Source organism: Mus musculus, chromosome 1 (assembly GCF_000001635.26).
Source record: "Mus musculus strain C57BL/6J chromosome 1, GRCm38.p6 C57BL/6J".
Lineage (NCBI taxonomy): Eukaryota > Metazoa > Chordata > Mammalia > Rodentia > Muridae > Mus > Mus musculus.
In genome coordinates, this window is record NC_000067.6 from 52,437,909 (window position 1) to 52,452,375 (window position 14,467).

Below are 14,467 nucleotides of genomic sequence, written 5' to 3' on the forward strand. Positions count from 1 at the left end.
CAGAAAGGGATGGGAGGGAAGCTGGGGTGGTACGGTGATGAGCTGTGTAATGGTGAGTTAGTGTTGGAATGTGTAACTGGTGTTTGTTATCTTGGAAGATTTTGATCTTTTCAATACCACTTGTTGGAAAGTTTCTTTGCGTCTGGGCCTGAAATTAAACTGACATAACACAAATCAACTGGAGAAAGCATACAGACTCATCTAATTGATGCTTCTTGGGGCATAAAGAAATGAAGAGCCAGAGTAGCCATTAAAGTCAGCTACTTAGAACAGAATTTCACAGAGTATGTCTTGAAGATGCAACAAATTCTTCAAGATTTCTTCAAGGTCTACATAAAATCCTGACTGCTTTAGTTTCTGGTCTTTAATGATGGGACTGTTGGTTTTGTTTTGGGCACAGCAGAGTGTTTTTCATATGGCAATTTCTCCTTCCTTTAAGAAACAGAAAATAGGTCAGAATGATCTTTTCACACCTGCTGCTTTTCAAGTGCTTTTAATTCAAGCTAGTCAATATGCCAGAGTGGTATTTTTAACGCCTCCACTGTGTACAGATATGGTGTGATAAAGAGAACTATGAATCTTAAGAGTGAAGAGAAATATTATAGCTACTTCTAGAAGTATCTTTAAAATTTAAATAAAGAAACTGAGCACAGGAACACAGTGGATGCCCAAGATTATAAAGCAGTTACTAAGAATTAAATTGTGTAGGTCTTAAAGCTAAGATGTATATTGATTTGTTGTTATGAATTAAAACTATAGAAAGGGCTGGACAGACAGTCCAGTGGTTAAGAGTACAGACTTCACTTCCAGAGGACCTGAGTGTTGTTCCTAGCACCCATGTTGGGTAGCTTTCAACTCTAGTTCCATTGAGATATAACACCTCTATCCTGTACAGGAACCTGCACTCAGCATGCACACACCCACACACAGACACACATACATGCGCAGAATCTAAAAACAAATCTTTAAAAGTGTAAAAAGTTTCACATGGACTGATTTATTAGTGTGCCAGAATGATGTGAAACTGCTTCCTTAAGTCCCAGCCCCTAAAGTAGACCAATATCTCTATTAACTGTTTCCATTTGGTGCAGTGGACATCCAACTGATATGACAAATACTCTATCAAAAAAGAAATGTTTTAGAGAAAGGACTTATTTGGACTACAATTCCAGTTTTACCAATGTACTTGAAAAGTGTGTTGATTTATGACTTTCTTTACTTTAAACACTTGATGAAATGTCTGTCATTGGAACATAGTATTTGGGAAGACCTAACTCTGTGTGCCGAACACTCATATTAGGCTCATAATCTCATTTTCTCTGCTTTGCTGTGAGACTGTGTTTTGGGGTCAGCACTAGCAATGTCTAACAGTGTTGGAAATGCTCATTGTCCACAAGTGCTTAGGCGGTGATCCATAGATTCCCGGAGTCTGGGAAAACATATATGTGCCTTGTAAACAGCAAGGTGATACGTTGATGAAAAGGCTCCAATGTTGCAAAGCAACCAAAACCAGCAAACAACGGCTCACTGTCCATAACTGCAGAACAGGCTGGGCTCCTGGTGCTGCCCCCAGCCCAGGTGAAGAAGTCCTTTGCATCCCTATCCTCATGCTATTTGATGTTCTCTCATCACACCCTGCTGAGTTCCCTGGGCTAGGCTTCACCTCCCTTATCACCTCTCTTTCTGCAGATGGGTAGTTATAGTCAAACCCTCTTTCCAGCTGCCCTTAGGATGCAAACTCTGTTTCCTTCAGGGTCTTTCCTTTCAACTCCCAGACTCCTTCAGTTCTCAAACATCAAACAAACAAAAACAAACAAACAAAAACAAATGGACAGAACTCCCATCAAGCTCATTCTATTTCTAATGGATTTCTAATGAGTTTTCTTTAGTCAATGTGGTTTGCTCTCCATAAACATCAGAATTTGAACAATATAAACATGAAGAAACATGCACACACAAAGCAACATACACAAATGATCACAGAAATACCTACAAAGACATACAAACACACAAACATATAAAAAATAAACATATAAAACACATGAACATATACACGGAAAATATAAAGGCAAACACTTGCACAGACACTAACATTAATGTTTATACTAACATATAAAACAAATCTAAATACGTAAACACACATAAAAACACACAAAACCAAATATATATATATATATATATATACACATAAACACTAGCACACACATCCCAACACACAAAAGCACACATCAATGTACAAACATACAAAACACAAAAACACACCAAAATACACATAAATACATAACACACACAGACATATATACAAATACACAAGCACACACATACAAACATATGGAAACAAAAAATGAAAAGATATAAGCACAAACAAAATAACCAACACATGTCCAAGAACACACATACATCAAATATGCATAAACACACAAAAATATTCAAAGAAATACACACACACTCATATATACAAACTCACACATGTAAACACAAATACATTCAACAGAACATAAACTCACAAGCACACACAAAGCACATGCAAACACCAATATGGTGTACAAAGATACACGCAGAAACAGACAAATATAAACGTGCAAAACAACAAACATACACGTGGATAGGCAGAGATACATGGAAATACAATATATGTACAGAGAAAATAAATGAGCACAACGACAATTCATTCATGCACATCCACACATACACAAATACAAACAGGCACACAAAAACCCAGGCAAAAACTGACACATAATTCTGAATGCACATACATGCATACACATAAACACTACAAACACAAACATGAAAACATACACACATAATTCATAGCTACAAACATATAAAGACACAGCACATAACACAGATAGATAGACACAGAAAAATGCATGACATACATATGAATATATGCAAAACACACAGAAACACATACACAAAAATACATACACACACAACACAATGAGACACAAACAGAAGCATACAAACACAAATACAATCACACCTAAAAATTCATACTATGCACAAAACATATGAAGAAGCATACACAATCACACATAGAATCGCACACAAACACAGAAGCATGCACATTAACATACAATACAGTCACATAAATACATAAAACCTTACTAATACACACAAAACACACATAAGCATGAATTCAGTTACAAATACAACACACACACATATATAAATTCAAAAAAATTCAGATACACAGAAATAGAAACACAAAACATACAAATGCATGCAAATGGAAACACACACACACATACATTAAAAACATACATAAAAGCACACATGCAAACACACAAATACTACCACAAACATAAATTAGCATCAACATACATAAACACACAGAAATACTTAAACATACAAACACGATACAAACATAAACACATTAACAAATATACAAAACACACAAGAACAGACCAATGCAAAGGCACAAGCATATTGAAAAATATACACCTACACCCACAAACACACATAAATGTACTAACACAAACACATATAAACACATACATAAATATACAGACACTAGAAACATGTAAATATAAATGTCAACAACAATAATTCCTATGCCACACCAATACACACAAATACATACCAGTATGTCCAACCAAAGAGATACAACTACACACAAGCACAATCACACATCTATAGACACAAATTGAAATATAAACACATACATACAGGCATGTATAAAAACATACACAACATACTCTCACATATACTCAGACACAAAAACATACACTCCAACAACAAACACTAGCACATACACACACTATAAACATACACAAACATAAAACACAATTGTGAAAATATACACAAACACAAATGGACAAATACACACACAAGTACACCCATAATTACATATACAATACAATCTCAGAGACACAACTACACAAACACGCACAAAAAGGAGTACAATATACATGCACTGTTCTCATTTGCTTTCTGTTACTGTGACAAACACTAGGATTAAAGCAACCTAGAAAAAAGGACTTTTGTTGTTGTTTGTTTGTTTTTGGCTTACTGATGATAATCCATTATTAAGGGAAGCAAAGGCTGGAGCTCAACACAGGAGCCTGAAGGCAGGAACTGAACCAGACTTCATAGAGGAGTGCTGTTACTGCCTTCTCCCTAGGCTCATGTTTAATTAGCTTCCTGTATATCACAGGCCAACATTCCCAGGGTTGGCACTGCCCATGGTGGGTTGAGTCTTCCTACATCAACTGCAATTAAAACTGCCCTGCAGACTGCCTACAGGTCAATCTGTTGGAACAATTCTTCAATTGAGGTTTCCCCTTTCCTATGTGTGTCATCTTAATAACCAAGATTAGCCATCACATGTACGACACACATAAACATATATACAAATATACACTGACATACAAACACACACACACAAAGCTATACAAACACATCTTCACAAACACACAAATCACACTGATGTAAGTACACAAACAATATGCAAATACACACACACACACACACACACACACACACAATGGGTAGGCTTACTGTTGTTCAAATCACACTTCCTGAGGGAGATGAAAATGTGTGGAACTCACAATGATACTCAGGGAAGCTGGTGGCAACAGGGATGCCTGAGTTCTTGTTACTTTTGAGGTATCAGCATCCCCTACTCCAGCTAGAGATGCCCTTTTATCCTTATATCCTTATACATCCCTCTATTCTTCTTTGAAAATGTGTCTGTCTGTCTGTCTGTCTGTCTGTCTGTCTGTCTGTATGCATACATGTACCTAGGGAGCCCAGGAGATGGCTCCTGGAGCTGGAGTTACTGAGGCTCATGCACTGTCTGGTATGGGTCCTCTGGAAGAGCAGCACATACTCTTAACCTCTGAGCCAACTTTCCAGCCCACCATTCCTGTATTCTTACAAACTAACCTTGAAAATGTCCTTAGTCTTGCTCAAGTCAGCTTCAATTTTTAGTAACCACAGCATTGCTAATTAATAGAGTTTTGTAGTTTCCAAGTTATACCACATTTCCCCAACTGTCTTTGGAAATAAAACCTACTATAGAGATGAGCATTGCAAGTGGCTCAATGGTCTAAAGCTCTTGTTCTGAACGTCTGAATTACTCATTTCTTCCACATGAACTCATTTCTTTCATGTGTTCCAGGTGAAGTTCAGATTGCCATGGCAACTGAAGGTCTTCAGAGCTGGATTAATCTGGAGAGAAATATGACCAAGACAACCCACTGCTGTCTCTCACAATAAATGCCAGACAGGAAATGCATCTCATGCCATGCTAGGCACCCTCCATAACATTCCCAGCACAGTGGTGATCTCGTCTTGATTCCACGTGTGCCTCTCACGTGTGCCTTTCAGTGGAGACCAGATCTCTTCCCTTACTATTTTCACTCCGGCCTAAAACTGATTTCTAGGAAACTGGAATAGGCCTTTTGTCATAAATGTTGCTTCATGTCTACAACTCATCAGACAATTATATGATGCAGCTCACTGGGTCACGTTCATGGCCATTATTGGTGCAAGCACATTCTCCCTGTGGGGAATTTGAACTTATTCTTAAAGAGACTCACTCTGTTAAGGTCCAGAATATGTGAATTCAAGGCCAACCTGAGCTACTCAGCAAGATTCTATCTATAAAATCCTAAGTAAATCCTAAATAAAACTGTTAAGCAGTGTTATGAACATGAACACAGAGGCATAATAAAGGAGTGGAATCTAGATGATGAGAATCGTCCACTGTTCCTTTACTACACCATAGCCCTTCTCCATGTTTATATAAAGCCTCTTAAAGCAAGATTGGGACACATAAGCCAATACTGCTCTTTAATGTCAACAGAAATATTTGTAGACATCCACTGATTATTTAAACACTTACAAAGCTTGAGGGCTGGGATGACAATGGGCCAAGTGCTTGCATGCAAGTCTGACTACCTGAATTTAATTCTCTGGCACTTAAATAAAAAGCCAGACATGATGGCCCCCAACTGTTATCCTACCACTGGCGAGGCAGACACAGGGGTATCCCTGAGCCCACTGACCTGTTTGTTAGTCTAGCCCGGTCTGCAAATTTCAGGCTTCATGAGAAATCTTGTTTCAAACAATAAGACAGAGACAAATGGAGAAAGGCTCACATTGACAACTTCTGGTCTTCATGCACATGCACTCACAGCCACACATATACACACAAATAAACCATTCTACAACAGGTGAACACCATGGATTGTTGGCATTGTTCATGCAGTCAGGTAGGGAAGTACTTGCATATTGTCCAGTTTTAGCATGACTCTGACTATTTAAAAAAAAACAACCTTTTTATTGTTTGTTTTGTCAATTTCACATCATGCACCCAATCCCACTCATCACCCCTTCCCTTCATATCCATCCTTTACCCTTGCAATCTTCCCCAACAGAGTAAAAAAATATCATTGTGGAAGCTGTAGTGTGTCACAGTGTGCCCCAGTATATCCTTTGTCTACACTTCTCTGCTTGCAAAGATTTATTGCAATGACTCTTTGGTCTGGTATGATGCTTCTAGCTTCTATTACTCTTATCAAAAAATTATGGAACAGTTCACAAATTTGCATGCCATCCTTGCACAGGGGCCATGCTAACCTTCTCTGTATAGTTCCAATTTTAGTATATATGTGCTGCCGAAGCCAGCACAGCTCTTGTCTTTATGCTTCAAGATGGTCCTTGTATTTGAAGAGCACTGGTTAAGAGTCACACATTAAAACTGAGAAAACCAAAGCCAAAGGCATTAATACCCTGCTTATCACCTGAAGATGAAACTAGTCAGAAGGTGAAAGCATTCCTCCTTCCCCAGTCTTTTGATCCACAATGCCTGGATTTGAATTGTGAAACTACAAGGGAAGCCTTGGGTTTAAACACAGCTGTGACTATGGAGCTATCAATGGCCTTAGTGACAATCAAACAAGGGTGGCTGAATCAAACTCAGATTCGTGTTTCCTAGCCATTCGTTGTAAAATGCTGTCATTGTTATTTGTCATCCTCCCTTTATAGTCCACCAAGGTGTTTGTGTTAGCCAACTGTTTTTGAGTCTGAGAACTTGCTCAGGAGTGTGGTCAATGCACTGGGTTTCATGCCATTGAAGAAAACAAACCTTCCATCACCCAGCACCAATCAAATATATTGATAGTCTTTCAAACACTTCTTTTTAAGATATTTACCACCTCAGGCACTGCAATTATTCCCTGAGCCTTACAGGCCAGCTTGACCATAGACTTCCCATTTAGAACTGGGCACTCCGAACACCCTCATTTTCTGTACATTGTGGGACTCTGTGTTGGTTGTCACCTACTGCATGATACAGCTTCTCTGATGAGAGATGAGTGATGTTTATCTACTGCTACAACAAGAAATCAGGAGGAGTCATTTTATTGCTATGTCCATTTATTGGAATAATAGTAGTAGGCTTTCCCCAAAGGGTCCACAACCTGTCAAGCAGTGCCAGAAAACAAGCACTGGACAAGCAGGGAATCTCACCAGTCCTTCACTTGGTGGCCATGACACCTTTAGCTTGTGTTTCTTTATGGAATGGGCAAATGATCTCAGAATCCTATGTGCTTTCCAAAAAAGTTTCCTTTGGATCTCTGGTCTGTGTATCAGGGCCCATGTGATGGCATTTACCCTATTAATTTACTGGTGCCTCCGTGTTATAGACATAAATTGAGGTGTTCTAAGAGACTAGGAGAGTATGAAGAGTTTTATTTATGGTGTGTATATATGATGTGTGCATGTGATCATGCAAGTACAGGTCAGAGGGTAACTTTCCAAACTAGCTCTTACCTTCCACTTTGCTTTGAGGTATGGTATCTTTTGTTCTTGTACCTTGGCTATGGGTGTCAGACTAGTCGATCTGTAAGCTTCAGGGATGTTCTTCTGTCTCCACTTCCCATTCTCCTTAGGAGTGCTGCGATTACAGATGTGTACTACTGCATACAACCTCTTATATAGGTCTTTGTGGGTTTGGGGACTGTGTGTCTAGTGCTCTTATCCATTGAGGCATCTCCCCAACTCTGAAGTGAATTTTAAAAGTCATTTTTGTTAAATTAAAAAGACTTCCCTGATTCAAAATTATGTATAAAAGTCAATTACCTTGTGCCAAAGCTCATGAGTACTGAGTTATAGGTTTGTACAATCTGAAAATGTTAGAGGGTTTTGTTATCCCATGGGTCATTTCTTCCTGACTTGAGGTTGGATGCATACATACCTCTGTCTGGTCATGTGCAGAATTGCTCTTTGGTAGCAGAAGGTACAGGCAGAGGTGGCAAGCTTAGTTTCATAGAATTAAACTCATAAAAATTCATCATTCTTAGAGATAAAGTTGAATATTTTGGCTGGCTTTAAATTTGTCATATAGTAGAGGCTGGCCTTGAACTTGTGATCCCCCTGTCTTTACCTTCCAAGTGCTGGAATTATAGACATTGCACTTGTCTACTCAGCCATGACTTGATTTTGAAACCATGACAACTATAGATAATCAACGGTAGAAGCTTCAAATAAAAGAAACAAGGTTCTCACAAACATCCAGATGTCTTACAAACATCCAGATGTCTACTAGGGTGGCCTGGGACTTGGATCAAGAATCACTAGTATTTTGAAATTTAAAAGTCATTTTACTGAAACAAAACCAGTTTTCTTTTACATGAATCTGCTCAGTTATGAAGTTTAGTGGTTGCCCAATCGCAAATCTGTCATTCTGTGGATTTTCCTTCTACTCTTTGAGATGCTGGTTGTGATGGGGGAAATAAGGTTTCTAGGTACCCTGAATTCTGGCATGCATAGTGTATATGTATGTGTTGGGAAGCTCTAAATGACAAGCCTGTGAATGGAGTCAGGATGAGGTGTATAATGGTTTGTGTTATTAGTTTTATGTTTTTGGTTTTTTTTGGGTTTTAGTTGTTTTTTTTTTTTTTTTTTTTTTGTATTTTTATGTGTGAAATGTTCTGCCACATGCATCTCTGGTACCCATAGAAGCTAGAAGAGACTGTCAGGTCCCCTGGATGGGATTGGAGTTACAGAAAGTTGTGAGTCACCATGTGGATGCTGGAAAATGAACCTGGGTTCTCTGCAAGGTCAGATGAACTATCCATGTTCAATGGTTAGGTTTTTAAATTTTTATTAAACTAATAAAATTTATTTTAAAATAGATAACTCAGGATTTTTTTTTTTTTGAGACAGGGTTTCTCTGTGTAGCCCTGGCTGTCCTGGCACTCACTTTGTAGATCAGGCTGGCCTCGAACTCATAAATCCACCTGCCTCTGCCTCCCAAGTGCTGGGATTAAAGGCATGCCCCACCACTGCCCGGCAGTATTGATTTTTTTAAGGCATCACAATAATTTATAATAGTTAAATGCCTGTTAAATATGCATGACATCTTCTAAAGTTAAAGGTAATATACACTCAACCAGTTTTAAAAACCTATTTGGCACTTTAAAGATGATAGCAGTAGAAAAAAATCTCTTATGAAGTCCTCTATGAAAGGAAATCATGAAAAGTTCCTGATTAGACAGAAACTGTTCCATCTCCAAGGGAGAATGAATTGGGTAGTGGTCCTTCGGTTTCTATTTTGTGGGAATAATTTGAAGAGTATTGGTATTAGGTCTTCTTTGAAGGTCTGATAGAACTCTACACTAAAACTATCTGGTCCTGGGCTTTTTTTAGTTGGGAGACTTTTAATGGCTGCTTCTACTTCTCTAGGGCTTAAGGGGCTGTTTAGATGGCTTATCTGATCCTGATTTAACTTTGGTATTTGGTATCTGTCTAGAAAATTATACATTTCATCCATATTTTCTAGTTTTGTTGAATATAGGGTTTTGTAGTAGGATCTGATTTTTTTTTAATTTCCTCAGTTTCTGTTGTTATATCCCCCCTTTCATTTTTGATTTTGTTAATTGGATACAGTCTCTTTGCCCTCTGGTTAGTCTGGCTAAGAATTCATCTATCTTATTGATTTTCTCAAAGAACCAGCTCCTGGTTTTGATGATTCGTTGTATAGTTCTTTTTGTCTCTACTTGGTTGATTTCAGCCCCAAGATTGACTACTTCCTGCTGTCTACTCCTCTTGGGTATATTTGCTTCTTTTTGCTCTAAAGCATTCAGGCGTGCTGTGAAGCTGTAGTGTAAGCTTTCTCCAGTTTCTTTTTGGAGGCACTCAGAGCTGAGTTTTCCTATTAGCTCTGCTTTCATTGTGTCCGATAAATTTGAGTATGTTCTGTCTTCATTTTCATTAAATTCTAAAAAGGCTAAAATTTCTTTATTTCTTCCTTGACCAAGTTATCATTGAGTAGGGCATTGCTCAGCTTTCATGTGCATGTGGGCTTTCTATTGTTTTTGTTGCTATTGAAAACCAGCCTTAGTCCGCAGTGATCTGATAGGATGCATGGATTATTTCAATCTTCTTGTATCTGTTGAGGCCTGTTTTGTGACCAATTATATGGTCAATTTTGGATAAAGTACCATGAGGTTCTACGAAGATGGCAAATTCTTTTGTTTTAGGATGAAATGTTCTATAGATATCTATTAAATCCATTTGTTCCACAACTTCGGTTAGTTTCCATGTGTCTCTGTGTAGTTTGTGTTTCCAAGATCTGTCCATTGCTGAGAGTGGGGTGTTGAAGTCTCCCACTATTATTGTATAAGCAATGTGTGCTTTGAGCTTTAGTAAAGTTTCTCTTATGAATGTAGGTGCCCTTGCATTTGGAGCATAGATTTTCCGAATTGAGAATTTGTCTTGGTAAATTTTTCCTTTGATGAGTATGAAGTAACCTTCCTTATCCTTTATGATAACTTTTGGTTGAAAGTTGCTTTTATTTGATATTAGAATGGCTACTCCATCTTGTTTCTTGGGACAGTTTGCTTGGAAAATTATTTTCCAGCGCTTTACTCTGAGGTAGTGTCTTTCTTTGACACTGAGGTCTCCTGTATGCAGCAAAATGTTGTGTCCTGCTTATGTATCCAGTCTGTTATTCTATGTCTTTTTTATTGGGGAATTGAGTCCATTAATGTTGAGATATGAAGGAATAGTGATTGTTGCTTCCTGTTATTTTTGATGTTATTTTTATGTTTGTGTGTCTATCCTGTATTGGGTTTGTTGAAAGATTACTTTCTTGCTTTTTCTATGGTGTAGTTTCTCTCCCTGTGCTGGAGTTTTCCATCTATTATCCTTTGAAAGGCTGGATTTGTGTGAAGATATTGTGTAAATTTGGTTTTGTTGTGAAATATCTTGTATTCTCAATCTATGGTAATTGAAAGTTTTGCTGTGTCTAGTAGCCTGGGCTGGCATTTGTGTTGTTTTACGGTCTGTATAACATCTGTCCAGGATCTTCTTGCTTTCATAGTCTCTGCTGAGAAATTTAGTGTAATTCTGATAGGTCTGCCTTTATATGTTACTTGGCCTTTTGCCCTTACTGCTTTAAATATTCTTTCTTTGTTTTGTGCATTTGTTTTGATTATTATGTGACAGGAGGAATTTGTTCTCTGGTCCAGTCTATTTGGAGTTCTGTAGGCTTCTTATATGTTTATGGGCATCTCATTCTTTAGGTTAGGGAAGTTTTCTTCTATAATTTTGTTGAAGATATTTACTGGCCCTTTAAGTTGGGAATCTTTACTCTCTTCTATACCTATTATCCTTAGGTTTGGTTTTCTCATTGTGTCCTGGATTTCCTGGATGTTCTGAGTTAGGGTTCTTAAATTTTGCAATTTCTTTGACTGTTGTGTCAATGTTTTCTGTGGTATCTTCTGCACCTGAGATTCTCTCTTCTATCTCTTGTATTCTGTTAGTGATGTTTGTATCTATGACTCCTGAACTCTTTCCTAGGTTTTCTATCACCAGGGTTTTCTCCCTTTGTGATTTACTTATTGTTTCTATTTCCATTTTTAGATCCAGGATGGTTTTGTTCAATTCCTTCGCCTGTTTGGTTGTATTTTCCTGCAATTCTTTAAGGGATTTTTGTGTTTCCTCTTTAAGGGCTTCTACCTGTTTACCCGTGTTCACCTGTATTTCTTTAAGGGAGTTATTTATGTCTTTCTTAAAGTCCTCTATTATCATCATGAGGTGTGACTTTAAATCAGAGTCTTGCTTTTCTGGTATGTTGTAGTATCCAACACTCACTGTGGTAAGAGAACTGGGTTTTGATGATAACCAAGTTGCCTTGGTTTCTGTTGCTTATGTTTTTGCCCTTGCCTTTTGCCATCTAGTGTTATCTCTGGTGTTAGCTGGTATTGCTGTCTCAGACTGTGACTTGTCCCTCCTGCAAGCCTGAGTGTCCGAACTCTTGGAGACCAATTCTCTCTGGGAGGAATTTGGGTATGGACAGTTGTGGCATAGGGTCAGCTCTGGGGTGTTCTGGAAGGATCCTGTCCCCAACTGTTCTTTGGCTCCTGTATCCAGATACAGGGTCCCTCTTGGGCCAGGAATGTGAGCAGAAGTGGTGGTCTTACCTGTGCTCACAGGCTTGTCAGCACTCCTGGAAGACCTGCTCTTTCCCAGAGGTTTTTGGGTAAGGAGGACTGTGGCACAGGATCAGCTCTGGGCACTGTGGCGCAGGACCAGCTCAGGGTGCAGATATAAACAGGAAGCCTTTGCTAGTGGTTTTTCCAGAGTGTTCAATCAGTTTCCAGTCATTCAACACTTCTTCGACTTTTGAAATAAACCTTTCCCACTCTGAGTCTGTGGTGAAGTCTGTGATCTCAAACACTTCAAACTGAGGTTCACTGTCCCAGTGGTTAGTTTTAAAGTAATATCCATTTGCACAGCTTGGAATCACCTGAGAAAAGAGTCTCAGTTGCATAATTGTCTATTAGATTGGAAGCTAACCATGTTTTTAGAGGGACTGTCTTCATTGTCAATTGATACACTAACATCCAGACCGCCATGGGTAGTTCCATTCCCTTGGCAGGAGGGATAACAGGAGAATATAGATGAGAGCAGGATGTAGCAAACAGGCAGCATGGGTACTTTTGATTTCTCTCTGCTCCTCTCTCTGCAGTGTGACTTAACTGCCTGAGTTCTCACCTTTACTTGCCCTCAAACATAAAGTGTAATGTGGAACTGTAAGTCAAGCACACCCTTTCCTGCCTTAGTTGCTTTTTGTCAGGATGTTTTATCACAGCAACAGATATGAAACAAGGCAGAATGTTAATCAGAGAATCATTAACTCAGATATGAAAAAACACCTTATATCAAGCCCACTATTAATGTTTACACACTTTACTTTTATCAAACTGTTATATTCTACTTTAGCATATTACTTTTAACAATTACAATAGTGATTCTCCACAGTTATTCTGTTTCATACTACTTTGCAAATTTTTATGTTGACCTCCTTAAGTCAATTCATCCTCCTTGATCCTTACCTGACATTACTGGTGACCTGTATCCCATGGCTTCTTTCTGCCCTCTCCTTAGCTGTCCTCTTGCCTCTCTGGCTATTTAGTGTCTTTGATGTAGTCCTTCTACCCCCATATGAGCCAGTTTTCCCATAGCCACCTTCTCATTGCTCAGCTTTTCATTAGATGTCCTGGTTTCAACTGCTTTTTAAAAAAGCTGATGCTCACAAGGGTAAGATATTTTACTTGCACTTTGGGCTTTTGTTTCTAAACAATACCAAATAGCTCTAAGATAACCAGTGACTCAGCATGTTCCAAACATAGCTCCTTATCTCCATTGCTGGGGAAGATGGCCCAGATGGCCTTCAGTGTTGCCCATTTTCCAGGATCAGATCCTTGAACCAATGCAAAGAATGAGCCTGGGCGTTGGTCATTGTTTGTAATTCTTGCCTAATCCAGGTACTTTTCATGGTGCTCTCTGTATTCAATTGTAAACAGTTCTGGTCCAAGAATTACTCCTTTTCTTCTTCTCATTGGATGTGCCTGAAAAGCATGGATGGTGTTTTTTGTACTTAAGGAATGGATATTTGAGTTTTTTTGTTGTATTTGTTTTGATTTGTTTTTGTTTGTTTGGGGGTTGTTTTTGGTTTTGAGAGACGATCCTACTATCTACCTCTAGCTATCCTGGAACTCACTCTATAGACCAGCCTGGCCTTCATCTCAGAGAGATCTGCCTGCCTTTGCTTCCCAAGTGCTAGGATTAATGGTACGCACCACTATACCTACTGTGCCTTTGAGTTTCTTTAAAACAAAACAAAACAAAAACAAAAACAAAATAAAAACCCAAAACAAAAACCAAACCAAACCAAACCAAACCACCATTATATTTTTGTCTTTAAAAAAAGGCCCTCAAAAAAAAAAAAAAAAAAAAAGGCCCTCAATGTAAGTAACCAGTAAGAAAGGATATTTCTACTTGGGCTTGAAGTTATCTTAAGCCATCTAAGCATACACTGTTTCCTCTCTGCTCACTGCATAGCCAGCTCACTATGCAGTGCTCGAGCACTGGCTGGTATCGAGAGGCTGGAGGGGCTGGAGACATATACATTTAAACAGTCTTGAGTTTCCTTCCTTGTTACTAAAGATAA

At 38.5% G+C, this 14,467-nt stretch overlaps 1 non-coding gene across 1 annotated transcript; it reads right to left on the reverse strand.

The window, feature by feature from the left end:
• Nucleotides 1-6,527: 6,527 nt before the first annotated feature.
• Gm23460 lies at nt 6,528-6,636 on the reverse strand. Its single transcript, XR_003949175.1, has one exon. It is a non-coding gene; the product is annotated as a U6 spliceosomal RNA (small nuclear RNA).
• Nucleotides 6,637-14,467: the final 7,831 nt, after the last annotated feature.